Below are 16,442 nucleotides of genomic sequence, written 5' to 3'. Positions count from 1 at the left end.
GATCTTGAGGTCGCTTCTATTTATAGGATTTCATGAGGGTCCACTTGGGGTTGAGGCTGACCTAACCAATTTCACATCTGCTTAGCGCTGACCCATTCCATTATACATGAATGAATAAAATAATTCAAAAATAAATTTCATTTTGTCCAAATAGAGTGTTCTTTAGGTCGATTTTGGTCCTCTTGAAAAGATGAATTTAATGCAATCATCATCTTGGCCATCTTAGCTATCCAAGGTGGAATTTGACCCTAGCTTAAAAAATTAACACATGATTGCATAAGATAGAACCTACACCTTGTCTATGGTCTCTAGCAAACAAGGAGGCAGTTCATATGTCCTTTAAAAAAAAAAAAAAAAAAAGTAATGGAAGTATATAGTTAAATTTTTAAGGAAAACATCTAATATTAGTTATAAAAGTAATGGAAGTATATAGTTAAATTTTTAAGGAAAACATCTAATATTAGTCATGATTGAAGAATAGAAGGAAATATTGTTGAAGCTGCAAGAAACATTTGTTAGCGAAAAGAAGATACAATGCCCTCCATTCTTCTATGGAACATAAGATTTGGACTTGTCGTCCATTTTTATGAACATAAGATTTCGACATTTTAATTAAAATTAAAGATAATTTTATTTCTTTATGCTTAAATGTTTTTTTTAAGATAGTAAAATATATTATAAATGCTAAAGATAATTTTATTTCTTTATGTTTTTTTTTTTGAGATAGTAAAATATATTATAAATGAGTTATGAATTCTTGATTTATTAGTATTATTTTTAAATAATTATGTCAATAAAAAAAAAATTGGGTTACTAACATATTTCGTTACATCCCAATAAGATGTGGTCTTAACCAATTAGATGTAATTTAAGTGTTACTTTGGAACTAAAATAGTAGTTTCAACTTGATGTGTTTATGGTGCCCTTTACTCTAGAACCAAAATGATAGTATCAACTTAAATAGTATCTCCAAAATGGTCAGTGTTTACAGTCATGTGCTTTCTAATAACATCTTGCCTTAATAGTGTATATGAAACTAGATACTACTCTTAGTTGCACTTTAAACTCTTCCTTGAGAGGTATTTCAAATTGTTTATCTTTTGTATAGTGAACGAGGCCAAACATATAATAACTCTAGTGGTTAATTGAATAAAACTATTATTTTAGAATGTAGATTGATTCATCATTACTATTGAAAAATAATTCCATCCCCTATAATAACATATACTAATGATGTAAACTTTAACTTCTCTGATATGCTTTTGAATTTTGGATTTTTACGCTATTTTTTTTATTTTTTATGTTTAAAGAAATTAAAAATTTAATAAATTAAAAATAATTTAAAATTTTTAATTTAAAATCAAAATACACTTCCAAACTAAATAACATTTAACATTGAAAGACCAAAAAAAACATTTAACAATGAATGACCAAAAAAAACCTAATAGTTATCATTAAAAAACTAGTCATATTAATATTGGTTTAAAAAATACATTTTAAATAGCAAGAAATAGCAAGTAATTTCACTAAAAATCAAAAGCAATTTTATCTACGGATTAAACTCAGCCTTAAAATTATTTGTTTTTAATAACAATTCAATTGAATTTTATACATGGCTAGAATGTCAAGTTGGTTGATATCCTCTCATTCGTTAAATAATTGAGAATCAAAATGAAAAATATTTATTTTTGGGTGTGTTTTGTTTTGGAGAATGCTTTTGGCCTGGTCAAACGGCTTCGACATAAAACAACAGACCAGAAGCGACAATGTAGTGACTAAATTGGATAAAAACAATGTACTTTATCAGCTACGATGCAATGTCTTTCTTACAATTATTTTAAATCACCTCGTCAAATCCATGCTCAAGTTGTGCGCAGGTCGGCGAGAAAAAACAAAATGTCCAGAGAGGCACATTATGTTAGTTGGCCGATTCTGTTAGTTGGCACATTCTGAACGGCGGTCAATTTCTGGTGGCTCCACGCCGCTGGTTTCTTCTTTCACTGTCGTTTTATGGTAACATCATGTGCGATTTATGTGGGAAACATGCATACAAGTGTCAGCTCTATTTCAACAAAAATATAAAAGCAGATGGACAAAATCGTTGTTGTCAATTTAATTTGATTCTCGATTTTGGGAATTGATGAATAATAGTAAGGTTAATTAAATAGACTAGAAAGGAAAGAGAACAGATAACGCTAATTGGTAGAGAGGAAAGGTATAAGGTTAATAACAATTATATGAAGTTTTTCAAAACATATACTTGTTTTACATTTTTATTAGTTCTGAATTTATAGTTTTTAAGGAGAAAACACGTCTTTAATGATAAGGTCTACTAAAGATGTACATCTTTAAATAAGGATATGGGATGGGCTTTTGATCCATCTTTGTTTGAATAGGTCATGAAACTACTTAATATAATCTTTTTCTATGCAAGCTAAATTATGTATGAAATTATATGAAAGTTCTGTCTTTTTAGTACTAGGATTCTTGGGACTTCAATATTATTACAAATTGTTTGGATAAATTCATGTCTTTGGTCTTGAAAACCAAATTCTTTCAGCATATTGAGTTGGAAAGTGATAAGTAAAGTTGATCCAGCGTCGAGGAATTTTCAAATTTAAAATGGGTCTTTTAAGGAAATAATAAGATAATAGTAAAAATAATAAAATAAGATATGAACTTTTAAAGGAAATGAAAGGTCACTGTTTTTTTCAATCACACTTTTGACTTATCTCCTCATATGTTCTCTCAAATTTCGAGTGTTGGTACTTGTTGGAAGCTGAATTAGATTCTGCGATTAGGGAGTACCCACTCTACATACATTTTAGTAGATCTACTCAATAGATAAATGAAAATACACAAAAAAAAAAATCTGATTACGTCTCTTTCATGTATTTTTATTTTTCATTGATGTGGGTCTACTCGAAATTAAGCACATTGGATACTCATCAAATGTAGAATTAAATTATCGATCCAAGGAGTGCTAATTGTTGGAATTTGAGTAAACCTAGAAAGAGAAAAGTCAAAAGTGTGATTAAAAAAATAGTTTTTTTCTTTTCCTTCCAAAAATATTTACTATAGTGATGACATCATCATCTTGAATCCTATTAATGATTCCTTTAAATTTGAGTTTATTAGTATATTTTCTTATTTTAAGGCCCATTTTTTTTTTTATCTCAATTTCCATAATGATTGGTCAATCGTGATGCTTTTAGAGTGAATAGTTCTAGGAATCAACTTGTAGGGTCATTTTTATGGGCATCGCTAAGATTGAAGAATTGGGCTATGAAAATTTCTAGGGCTGGCTTGGGGAATTAAATGATGTTTCTTGGGGTAAAAATTGTCTCCCTTTAGCACATGCCTCATGACACTATTTACACTCATATGTCTTTCCAATAGTGTAAAAGTGCTAAAGTACAAAGGCGGGACCTGCGCTCTGGAAACCAACGGTTTTGATCGGGGCGCCCTTGAACAGTAAGAGGTTTTGGATAGGAGCGAAGCGATTCCATACACTGATCGACGCGTGGCAGACAGAGGTGAGAGAAAACCACCATTGATCGCGCGCTATCAGTCGAGCAAGTCAACCGTGTAAAACATGCGTATGGTGTCAGATCTGGAGGGCCCAGATCGGACGGCTGAGATTGCGCCTGATGGGAAGAAACAGAATCAACAGGGAATTAAGTGGCGTTCTAAAGGGATTTGGAATCCGTTTGACCGCCATGTTGGAGGAAGAACGCATCCATGGCGTAATTGAAGAAACGAGCTGATGAAGCATGTTGGCACCATTTAGAGGAGGAAAAGTGGCCACTCCCTGAGGGTTCATGATGACGCCGAATGCAGGGAACTCCAAGCGCAGCTGTAGAAGGTGAATCGACATAGGTGGAAAAGGAACCAAACAGGCATAGGGATCGAATGGCTAAAGCCATGAACAGCGACATTCGAACCAACAGGGAATCAGAATTGAGAAGAGTCCAAGCGACCAAGAGAGATAGTGAATAGCGAACCCTGAGAGGAGTTACTGAACACATAGAACAGTAAAGCCAAGCAGAAGAGATAGAGGGCCGAGTTGACCACAGGCATCGTTAAGCACCCGAGAGATTGAAGATTCAAGCCTTCCCATAGAGGAATCTGTCTGGACTAAGCATCACATTTGGCTCTTTCCACTGTAGACCAAGGGTCACAGAGCTAGTAGGAAGAAGAAGAGTCTGTGTACTCCGAGTGGCTTCGGGAATCGAAGAACCACCCTACCAAGCAAAATTTGCTTTAGGAGAACTCATATTGAGTCCCTGTATTGTAATTTCTCTGCTGAAAGACACAATAAAACATGGCCACCACTGAAGTTGGACCGGAGATATAGCCCTGGAGAATCGAGTGAACTCCTTATTAAAACTGTTTGTGTCTTTGTGTGGCTTACTATATTTCTCTGTTGTCTTTCCATTTTATTTTCTATGTATTGGAAATCTGATCGATCCGTCGTTTTAGTAACACAGAACACACACACCAACACATGAGTCTATAATACCTTTAGTTTAATAAATCATTAACTGATGGCACTCATAGGGTGAATATCAGACCAAGTGGTATCAAAGCATAAGGTTGTAAGTTTAGACAAGCTTGTGTTGGTATAGCTGTGAATGCTCACAAGATTAAAGCTCAAATTAGGAGAAGGAGAGTTGGTGGAAACTAATCCTAAAATTGGGAGAGTCTATCCTTGAAAGACCATGTTAGAAGAAAGTTCTATGGGGCCAGACCCTCAATTCATAGAGAGTTTCCTAGCTATGAAGTCCATGGTTGAATAAATGTACTGAGACATTAAAAAGCAAAATGTGGAAGATGCATCAGGCTCTAAACAAGAGAAAGGAGAAGATGAGTCTCACTTCCATGACAACTCAAAAGGAAAAGGGAAAGAGGAAAACTTTCTCACACCTCCTAATAGCCGTGTACATAATAAGAAAACATCTTTGATTAAGTTAGATGTTAAATTTGATTTTTCTATATCTGATGGAGAGACAAATGCCAAAAAATTGGATAATTGGATTAGACAAATTGATGTGTATTGTAGGGTACATAACATAAACTCATACAAAAGTAAGATTTAGCTGGCAAGCCTACGCCTAGGAGGCACTGCCTTGGTTTGGTGGGAAGGTAGAACCCAAGCTGATATGAAAAGCCATGGTAAGACCATCTCTGTCTGGAGTGACTTCGTTTCTGCAATCAGGAAATAGTTCTATCCATTGGCCTACATGCAGTAGGCCATGATGAGTTGGCAAACTCATTGGCAGTTGAAGGGGAAACTTGTACAAGGGTATACTCAAGAGTTCAGAAAGAGAGCATTGACGTTGGGTATCTCACTAGACTCACCAGAGACTCTTTTGAAGTACATTGGTGGTCTACACAGCTACATGAGGCATACCATCCTCATGTTTAATCCCACTAGTATAGATGAGGTGTCTATACAAGCTTCTCATCTAGAGGCTAGAGGAAAGAATGGCAATCTAGAAGTTGGGGGACCATTCCAACCCACTGTAAGCAAAAGCAAGGAAGGCTAACACTGCACATAAAGCCAAAGCTTCATGCACTCATTGTAAAAAGGAGGGGCATGATGATGAGCATTGTTGGATTCTGCATCCAGAGCTGAGACCTAAGAAGTCTGAGGGCAAGAAGAAGAAGACATATGCAACTATTCAAAGAGATTTGGGGTAAGACTCAGGAGGTGAAACAACCATAGCAATCACAGGTATAAAAGGTAAGAATTCTGAAGCATCTACTAGTAATTCTGCTCAATCCGTTATTGATGAAGAAAATGAGAGAAAAAGACATGAGCTTTTCCATATTCGAGTTATTTCCAAAAATCAAAAGATTGATATATTGTTTGATAATGGCTCTCAAGTAAATTTGATATCTAAAGCAATTGTAAAGAAATTGGGATTAGCAACTACACCTCACAAGAAACCATACCCATTAGGATGGTTGAATGATAAAGCACAACTACAAGTGACTAGACAGTGCAAACTCAACTTTTCTTTTGGGTCAGCATTTGTAGATGAGGTTGAGTTAGACATAATTCCTTTGGATATATGTGGAATTGTTTTAGGAAGTCCTTACTTGTACAATAGAAAGGCTATTTTCTATAGAGCTGAGAACAAGTATCTACTGGTTAAAGATGGAATCGAATACTTTGTAAGAGTTCATAAGCTCAAGAATAATTATACTCTCATAAACTTAGGACAAATGAAAAGAATGATTAATTCATGTAAACAATTCTTACTGATGGTTGTAAAGGAAAAGAAACCTGATAAAACCAATGTATTTGAGGGCTGTAATGCTGAACAACAAGCTGATATAGAAAAGGTTGTTTCAGAGTATGATGTCTTGTTTCAAGAACCTAAAGATTTTCCACCCAAAAAGGGAATAGTACATGATATTATTTTGCAGCAAGATGTTCCATTGCCTAACATTGGGATGTACAGGTTGTTTGCTTTAGAGAATGCTAAAATCAAGAAGCAGGTGCAAGAGTTGCTCGAGAAGGGCTTCATCAGGCCTAGCACATCACTGTGTGGGTCACCAATCATTTTGGTGAGAAAGAAAGATGGGTCGTGGAGAATGTGCATTGATTACTGAGCACTGAATAAGATAACAATCAAGAATCCTTATCCCCTTCCTCGCATAGATGATCTCTTAGATCAATTAAAGGAAGCTGTTTATTTCACCAAGCTGGATTTGGACAGTGATACCATCAGGTCAGAGTTGCAGAGCAAGATGCATGGAAGACTGCTTTCAAAACAAAGCAGGGATTGTATGAATGGCTAGTTATGCCTTTTGGCTTAACTAATGCTCTTGCTACTTTCATGAGATTAATGAATGATGTACTCAGACCTTTTCTTGATGATTTTGTTATAATGTATCTGGATGACATTATGATTTTTAGTAAAACGTGGGAAGAACATTTAAAGCATGTTAAGACGACATTAGATGTTTTGAAAAGAGAAAAAATTTATGTTAAACTCTCAAAATGTGAATTTGGAAAAACATCTCTAAACTACTTGGGTCACATAGTAGGGGGAGGTGAATTGAAAATAGATCCCTCTAAAGTGGCAGTCATTGTAAACTGGCCTAAACCTAGGTCTGCTACAGAAGCGAGAAGCTTCATAGGAGTAGCACAATATTGGAGGAAGTTCATCTCTAACTTCTCCACGATTGCAGCTCCCTTGCATGCTTTAATAGGATTGAATAAGGTGTTTCAGTGGGGAGGCAAACATCAGAAAGCCTTCGACACCTTGAAAGAAAAATAAGTACAACACCTGTACTAGCACTACCAGATTTTCAAAGACCATTTGAGATCCAAACTGATGCCAATGACTATGCCATGGGAGTAGTGTTGACACAGCATGGCAAACCCATGTGTTATCATTCTGAGACTTTTAATCCTACAGTAGTTAACTATCCCACATATGATAAAGAATTGTATGCATTAGTTCAGAGTGTGAAAAAGTGGAAACTTTACTTAATGGGCAAAGAGAAAGTAATACATATTGATCACCAGCCACTCCAATATCTACACTCCCAAACTAAGTTGCAACAATCAAGACATTACAGGTGGATGGATTTTCTACAATAGTTTCATTTAGTCATCAGATATAAAAAGGGCATACATAACAAGGTTGCAGACATGTTATTTACACCCATTATAAATGCATCTACCATACTTAAGCATAATTATGTACTACATGAAAGCTACATAGAACAATATGCTTAGGATATGGATTTTAAATATGTATATGCATCTTTGAGTCAAGGCAAAAGAGTATAAGAATTGGACTATCATATAAAGGACCGACTCTTATATCATTGTGGGAAACTCTGCATTCCACAAACTGAGAGGATAAAGATAATTAGGGAAGCACACACTTCTCTGATATCAGGTCACTTTGGGGTAAGAAAAATAGTTGCACAGCTGCAAAGATTCTATTATTGGCCGAAAATGAATGAGACAGTTTCTAGATATGTAAGAGGGTGTGCCATGTGTGCTAAAAGCAAGCCCAGCAATAGAAAACTAGGCTTGTACACTCCATTTCCAGTCCCTTCTCACCCTTGGGAAAGCGTTTCCATGGATTTTATAGGATGACTGCCTAAATCTAGGAAAGGTCATGATTATCTATACATTGTTGTGGATAGGTTCAACAAAATGTGCATTTTGATACCTTGTAGTAAACAGGTCACAGTTGAACAGATAGCGAAATTGTTCTTTGAACATGTATGGGTTCATTTCGGATTACCCACTTCCATTGTATCTGATCGAGACACCCGATTTTTGGGGAAGTTTTGGTCTAGTTTGTGGGAACTAATGGACACCAAGTTAAAGAAAAGCACATCTTTTCATCCAAAAATAGATGGCCAGACAAAAATAGTAAATAGGACTATGATCCAGTTACTGAGAGGATATTGCAGTAAACATCCTAAGCTTAGAGATGAACACTTTGTTATGTGCAGCATGCTTACAACAAATCCAAACACTCTTCTACACAGAGATCTCCTTTTGAGACTTGCTTTGGTTTCACACCATGGTCTCCTTTGGATTTTGTCTTTGGTAAAGATATCGTGGTTGATGGGCACAGTGATGTCGATAAGGCAACCAGGTTCATTGAAAAGATCCAGGAGATCCATCAGGTAGTATAGGAATAGCTAGAAAAGATCCAAGCCAAGTATAAGGCTAGGCATGATAAGCATCGGATGGAGCATAGTTTTCAAGTTGGAGACCAAGTCTGGCTATATATCAGCAAGGACAGGATGCAAGGTGAAGGGAAAAAGCTAAAGCCTATCATGTATGGACCTTTCAGGATACTTGAGAAGATTGGTGAAAATGCATTTCGCCTTGATCTACCAGCTTACATGTACATATACTCAGTCGTAAATGCAGATTATTTGAGATTGTTTGAACCTTCGATGATTGAGGACCTTGAAGAGCAAATTCAATGAGTTGCCGGAAGACACAGTGCTAGATGGGAAGGTGAGGACAACGTGCAGGGGAGAAGTTGAGTACCTCAGGATTGGGCTCAAAGGTTCAAAGCTGAGTAGCACAAAGTGGATTGAGATTGGACAAGTGAAGGAACACTATCCTCACTTAGTTGATGCTTGAAAACCAACTTTTGGTGGTACAAAAGCTTTTCTAGTAGGGAGGCCGTGATCCGAATCGGATCCATAGAAAGACTGTCAAGAATCATGACTGAATCAGGTCGAACAAATCTCTAATGAAATCCAAAACAGTATCAAAACCACCCTGAACCAGTGGCCATGGTAGCCAACGTGGAAGGATGAGGACCTCGGTCAAAACGCGCTGACCGAGGCCCATGGAGATCATGCAGGAGGCCAAAGTAGCCCCTGGGAGCCCCGAAATGGAAAAAGGGCGAAGTTTTTGATGCGCGATTAGCGCTTAGTGCTAATCGTGCATCGCTAAGCGAACAGGGCCAAAAAGAGAAAGCCCAAGCACCCGATCGTGTGGGGAAATCAAAGGACTGCGGGCGGGAAAAGGTAAAAGCGCTAAAGTACAAAGGCGGGACCCGCGCTCTGGAAACCGGTGGTTTGGATCGGGGCACCCTTGAACAGTAAGAGGTTTTGGACATGAGCGGAGTGATTCCATACACCGATTGACACATGGCAGGCGAAGGTGAGAGAAAACCGCCGTCGATCACGCTCTATCAGTCGAGCAAGTCAACTGCGCAAAACGTGCGTAGGGCGTCAGATCTGGAGGGCCCAAATCGGATGTTGAGATTGTGCCTGATGGGAAGAAGCAGAATCAACAGGGAATTAAGCCGCATTCTAAAGGGATTTGGAATCCGTTTGACCGCCACGGTGGAGGAAGAACACATTCATGGCATAACTGAAGAAATGAGTTGACGAAGCATGCTGGCACCATTTAGAGGAGGACAAGTGGCCACTCCCTGAGTGTTCGTGATGATGTCGAACATAGGGAAATCCAAGTGCAACTCTAGAAGGTGAATCGACACAAGCAGAAGAGGAACCAAACAGGCGTAGGGATCAAATGGCTAAAGCCATGAATAGAGACAGTCGAACCAACAGGGAATCAAAATTGAGAAGAGTCCAAGTGACCAAGAGAGACAGTGAATAACAAACCTTGAGAGGAGGACTGAACACAGAGAACAGTAAGGCCAAGCAAAAGAGACAGAGGGTCGAGCTGACCACAGGCAGCGTCGAGCACCTGAGAGCTTGAAGATTTAAGCCTTCCCATAGAGGAATCTGTCCAGATTGAGCATCACATTTGGCTCTTTCCACTGTAGACCAAGGGTCACAGAGCTGGTAGGAAGAAGAAGAGTCTATGTACTCCGAGTGGCTTGGGGAATCCAAGAACCACCTTGCCAAGCAAAATCTGCTTCAGGAGAACTCACATTTAGTCCTTGTATTGTAATTTCTCTGCTGAAAGACACAATAAAACAAGGCCACCACTGAAGCTAGACCAGAGACGTAGCCCTAGAGAATAGGGTGAGCTCCTTATAAAACTGTTTGTGTCTTTGTGTGGCTTAATGTATTTCTCTGTTGTATTTCCATTTTATTTTCTATATATTGGAAATCTGATTGATCCGTTGTTTCGATAACACAGAACACACACACCAGCACATGAGTTTGTAATACCTTTAGTTTAATAAATCTTTAACTGATGGCACTCATAGGGTGAATATCAGATCAAACCTCCTCCTTCATCCACTATAGCAAAACATATGAATCTCCTTTGTCAATCATTACAACTATAGTAGCTATAAAAAGTATGAAGAAAATCATTGTCACTACCACACTTGATGGGCTAACACTCTTATCATGAATACCTATGATCTTATTATGTGGATAGATGAGGAAACCCCCTTAAGTATTTTTATCATCAAAACAATGTTTAATTTCAATTAGAGTGACCACTCTGAGGAGGTGAATCCATAAACATTCCAGGCTCTAGCTTAGTTTATAATGTGAAAAACTAGGGAATCCTCCCCAAGGAGGACACACCCTTTAACTCAATTGTGTCTAACTAAACATCTATCCCTTAATGGTATCTTCCTTATTTTTAGCATTCGTGTTAGATTGTATGCCTTATTTCTAATCATGTAGGTGCATCTTTCCATCCCTCAGGATATGTTCAAGGTTTATTTATAATTTATTTCTTAGCTTTTGGGGTGTATACATCTTGAGTGAATGAATGGTATTCCTACAGAAAGGTTAGTTGGCTAGAGTAATCACTAAATTATTTTTCACTTAGGGATCCTATGTTATCTTGATGTTCTCATTTTTATTTATTTTTATTGATTAATATGTGATCCAGGCTAGTGTTATTCAACTCATAGCTAGGGTTTATTGCTTGAGAGCTTAATTTATTTCATTTGGTATTAGAGCATTGATATAGTCTCACTCTCTCTTTAATATTGGTGTAATAATTCCACCCCACAATTACTTGCTTTTACAAGCCCTTCGAGTAAATGTGAAGTGGAGCGCCAATATGACATGACTCGACCTCCTAGTTCCAGTTAAGGAAGTGGGGCCTACAAAAATGACCACAAACTGACATCCTATGGGGACTATAGATCACCTAGGAGCTGGACAACCACCCCAGGTGACCAATCCTTGCGCTGGAACCCATGTTCAGTGACCTAATCCTATAAACACCCCCTTGACACTGCCATCATTTTGTTGTGAGTCTCCAACTACACTCACAAGCCTTCCTCCATGTGGTTATGACCCCGAATCTCCAATTTAGAGCATGTGATCCCAAGATATGAGCCACTTTTCTATGTTAGTCTCCTGACCACTACCCATAACTTCCTGTAAATTTCTGTAATCATATTTCTCATAAAAATAATGCTAATCATTCAAACTTGAGTTAGAAACTAGACTTAGGCTTACTAGAACATACTAGGGATTTCATTAAACACATGGTAAACATGTAAGCTATAGGTCATGAATGCATCTCTAGGTGTAAATCTATGTACTTCAGCTAAAAACCATCGAGATGGTCTAATTCCCTCTTAAGTAGCTACAAAAAAACTTGTTAGCCCATGTATTAATCAGCTAATCAAAGCATAACAAGAGCCATAGCTATAACATGTTATATAACCATGCGTATAACCAACATATAACAAAAATATTAACCATGATAGAACAACCATCAAGGAAACATAATAACAAGTACAAATGCTCATAAATAACAATAGGAAAATAACTCTTATTAACTTATGCTAAAGCCAACCAAGTCAGGGATTTCCATGTACCACTCGACCATCGATCGTGTTGAACCAATATTTCTTTCAGCCAATCAACCCATGCCATATTCCAAGCATGAATTTTGGATCTCATGGGATAAACTAAGACATAAACAACCAAAGGAATCTAGAGGCTAAACCACCTCCCACCTCAAACTACCATGATCTCACCAAAACTCGTCAAGAGATCACAAAACCAAAAACAAGCCTGGATGCCTTAGAATTAATTCACCGTCCCTTGAGGAATTCTCCTCTCTCTACTGATCCATAAATGAAAAAGGTATTATAGACTATGTGTGAATTCACTTATGTTACTTAATGCAATGGATCAAAAATATTGCGAATAACATAAAGAATTAAACAATTTGAAACCACATTAAAACACATCAACACAACATAATTTAATGAAGGAGTTCACCAGAATTCTTGGCTACGTCTCCTGGTCGTTTCACTTCCATTGTTGACCTCTTTATTTTGTCTTCAAAATGCTGTTACGGGCATGAGCTCAAAAACAGAGTCTCAGATGAGAAAATGGATGTGACCACTATGTCCAACTCGAAATCTTGAGTCAAATGAGTATAAAATCGACCATATTTGGCCACAATGACCTCCAGACCCCCTAGAAAGTCAAAAACCACCTTTGCCTGTGGAAAACCTGCCTTTATGTTACACAAAACCGCCTCTACCTATGAAAAACCACTTCTGCAACTGAAATCTGCCTTGGAAAGTGCATTGGTGGTTTCGGCCTGGTTCGGCACCTGCATAACAATTTAAAAGTTTTGGGTGGCTTGAATACCAAGCTCCACTGTATGGAAAGTTGGCTAGCGGACTTATGTGAAAGCGTTGTTATATAATGGTTTTGGGAAGGTCAGTGGTTCAAACCTCCACCCGACCCTTCCACCTTATCCTTTTCTTAACGTTAATATCTATATGATATATATATATATATATATATATATATATATATAGATATATAGATCATATATGATATGGTTTCATGGCGCATGTGGGATTATATGGTTTACACGATACATTTGGTTATATATGATATGGTTTGGCTATAGTTTCGATCAGTGGTTCTAACAATAGCATCAAATGCTTAAAGGGATTGATGGTCATGGGGGTGGCCCTGATTGTTTGGCCCCTTTCCGGCAGTCATCAACCCAGTACAGCAAATATAACCCCCATCTTTTTGTACAAGTGACATAGTAGCTCATATAGTGAGCGAAATCTAGCGTAATCTTAGTCTTCTGGGAGGTCAGGGGTTTGATCCTCCCTAACCCCAAAAATTTTAGGATTCGCATGCAAATATTGGGCAAATTCGGGCTGCCACATGTCAGCACCGGATTGGCCCATGTGAATCAATGAAAAACTTCCACGTCACCTTCCTCACTGATGTCATAAAAATCATGTGGCACATTCCCGGGACGATACGTGTCTTGCTGACATAAACATTGATCAGTTTGACTTTGACTTTCTTTGACTTTGACTTTTTTTCCCTAGTTTGCCTTGAAACTTTGACTGGCCTTAACTTCTTCATCCGAACTCAAATTTTCACGCCGTTCACAGTGTTGAAATCATGTCATCGAGAACTTCGACTTGATCCCACTTTCAATAGAATTTGAAGACTTTTATCTGGAGGCAAAACTAAATCCATTTTAGATTACTCCTCCCCACTAGAAGCTTTTGGTCCACAAAAAGTTGTTTTTAGTTATCGAGTAAGTGAGGATAAAGTTTCCTCACTTTTCCAATCTCTATCCATCGTGATTTACTTGGATTTGTACCTTTGAGTCCAACTCGAAGATACTCAACATTTCCCCATCGCGAAGTCCTTATCCTCCTGTCAAGAATTGTGTCCTCATGTAGCTCATTGAGATACTTGGGAAAAATATCTTCGATGGAAGGTAGCTAACCTTTCTCTTCGGTATCTTCAATTAATGAAGGTTCATATAATCGCAAGTTTTCAACATTTGTGATCAAATAGATCTGCATATAAGCTGGTAGATCTAGGAGGAAAGCATTTTCACCAATTTTATCAAGTATTTTGAAAGGACCATGTCTAATTGGTTTCAACTTTTTACCTTCCCCTTGTAGTCTTTCTTTGCTGATGTACAACCATAATTGATCACCAACTTGAAAACTATGCTCAACTCGATGCTTGTCATGCCGTGCTTTATACTTCGCTTGGCTTCTTTCCAGCCGTTCTTGTACTGCCTGGTGAATTTCCTGGATTTGTTCAATGAACTTGGTCATTTTTTCCACATCATTGTGTCCATCAACTGCTATGTGTTTACTAAAGACAAAATCCAAGGGAGACTTTGGTTTAAAACCAAAACAAGTCTCAAAAGGATATCTCTGAGTAGAAGAATATTTTTCATGGTTGTAAGCATGCTGCACATAACTTAAATGCTCATCCCAAAGTTTGGGATGCTTGCTGCAATATCCTCGAAGCAACTGTATCACCGTCTTGTTGACCACTTCTATCTGACCATTTGTTTGCGGATGAAATTTTGTGCTCTTCTTTAACCTTGTGTCCATTAACTCCCAAAGACTTGACCAAAATTTCCTGACAAATCAAGAATCTTGATCGGATACAATAGAAGTGGGTAACCCAAAATGAGCCCATACATTTTGAAAGAACAACATTGTAGTTTGTTTAGCTATGACCTGTTTATTACATGGTGTCAAAATACACATCTTACTGAACCTATCCACAACTACATACAGATAATCATGACCCTTTATAGACTTTGGCAATCCCCCTACAAAATCCATGGAAACATTTTCCCAAAGACGAGAAGGAATTGGAAATGGAGTATACAAGCATAATTTTGTTAGAGAAAGATTTCGGCGAAAATCACATGGAACATCATTTGTCGACGTGTTTCGAACCAACTAGTGTGGTTCATCGTACATCCTTTCATATATCTAGAAATTGTCTCATTCATTCGTGGCCAATAGTAGAATCTTTGTAATTGTGTAGCTATTTTACTTACACCAAAATGACTTGATATGAGAGAAGTATGTGCTTCTCGAATTATGTCAACTCTTTCAGTTTGTGGAATACATAACCTTCCAAAATGATATAAGAGTTTTCCCTTTATGTTATGATCTAATTCTTCTACCTACTTCCCATGACTTCAATTTGAATATACATCCTTAAAATCTGTCTTGAGCATATTTTTCTATGTAACTTTCATGAATTATTGAAGTATGCTTAAGTATTGTGGATGCATTTATGATTGGTCTTGATAACATGTCTGCAACCTTATTATGTATGTCCTTCTTATATCTGATAACAATATGAAATTGTTGTAGAAAACCCATCCACCTGTAATTTCGTGATTGTTGCAATTTAGTTTGTGAGTGTAAATATTGAAGTGGTTCATGATCTATGTGTATGATTTTTTCTTTACCCATTATGTAATGTTTCCACTTTTTAACAATCTAAACTAATGCATACAATTCTTTATCATATGTAGGATAGTTAACTATTGCTGATGTGAATGTCTCAGAATGAAAGCATATAGGTTTTCCGTGCTGCTTCAACACTGCCCCCATGGCACATTCACTTGCATCTATCTTGATCTCAAATGGATGTTGAAGATATGCAATGCTAGTACTTGTGTTGTACTGATCCTTTCTTTCAATGTGTCGAATGCTTTCTGCTATTTTCCTCCCCACTGAAACACATGTTTCACACTTGTCAAAGCATGTAAAGGAGCTGTAATCAAAGAAAAGTGAGCAATAAAATTTCTCCAATATTGCATTGCCCCTAAGAAACTTCTAACTTCTATAGCAGTATTGGGCTTAGGCCAATTTACAATGACTTCGACCTTAGAGGGATCTATCTTCAATTCACCACCCCCTACAATATAACCCAAATAATTCAAACATGTTCTTCCAAATTCACATTTTGACAGTTTTACATAGAGATTTTCTCTTTTCAAAACATCCAAAATTTGCTTTACATGATTAACATGTTCACCCCATGTTCTACTGCAAACAAGAATATCATCTAAATAGACTATTACAAAATCATCAATGGATGGTCTAAATACATCATTCATGACTCACATGAATGTAGCTAGAGCATTAGTTAAGCCAAAAGGCATAACCATCCATTCATAGAGTCCTTGCTTTGTTTTGAAGGCAGTCTTCCACACATCCTATTCTGTAACT

Source organism: Pinus tabuliformis, chromosome X, assembly GCF_031772625.1.
Source record: "Pinus tabuliformis cultivar Carrire ecotype Pingquan chromosome X, CPIR1, whole genome shotgun sequence".
Lineage (NCBI taxonomy): Eukaryota > Viridiplantae > Streptophyta > Pinopsida > Pinales > Pinaceae > Pinus > Pinus tabuliformis.
The sequence above is the reverse complement of the archived record's forward strand: the minus strand, read 5'-3'. Positions refer to the sequence as shown.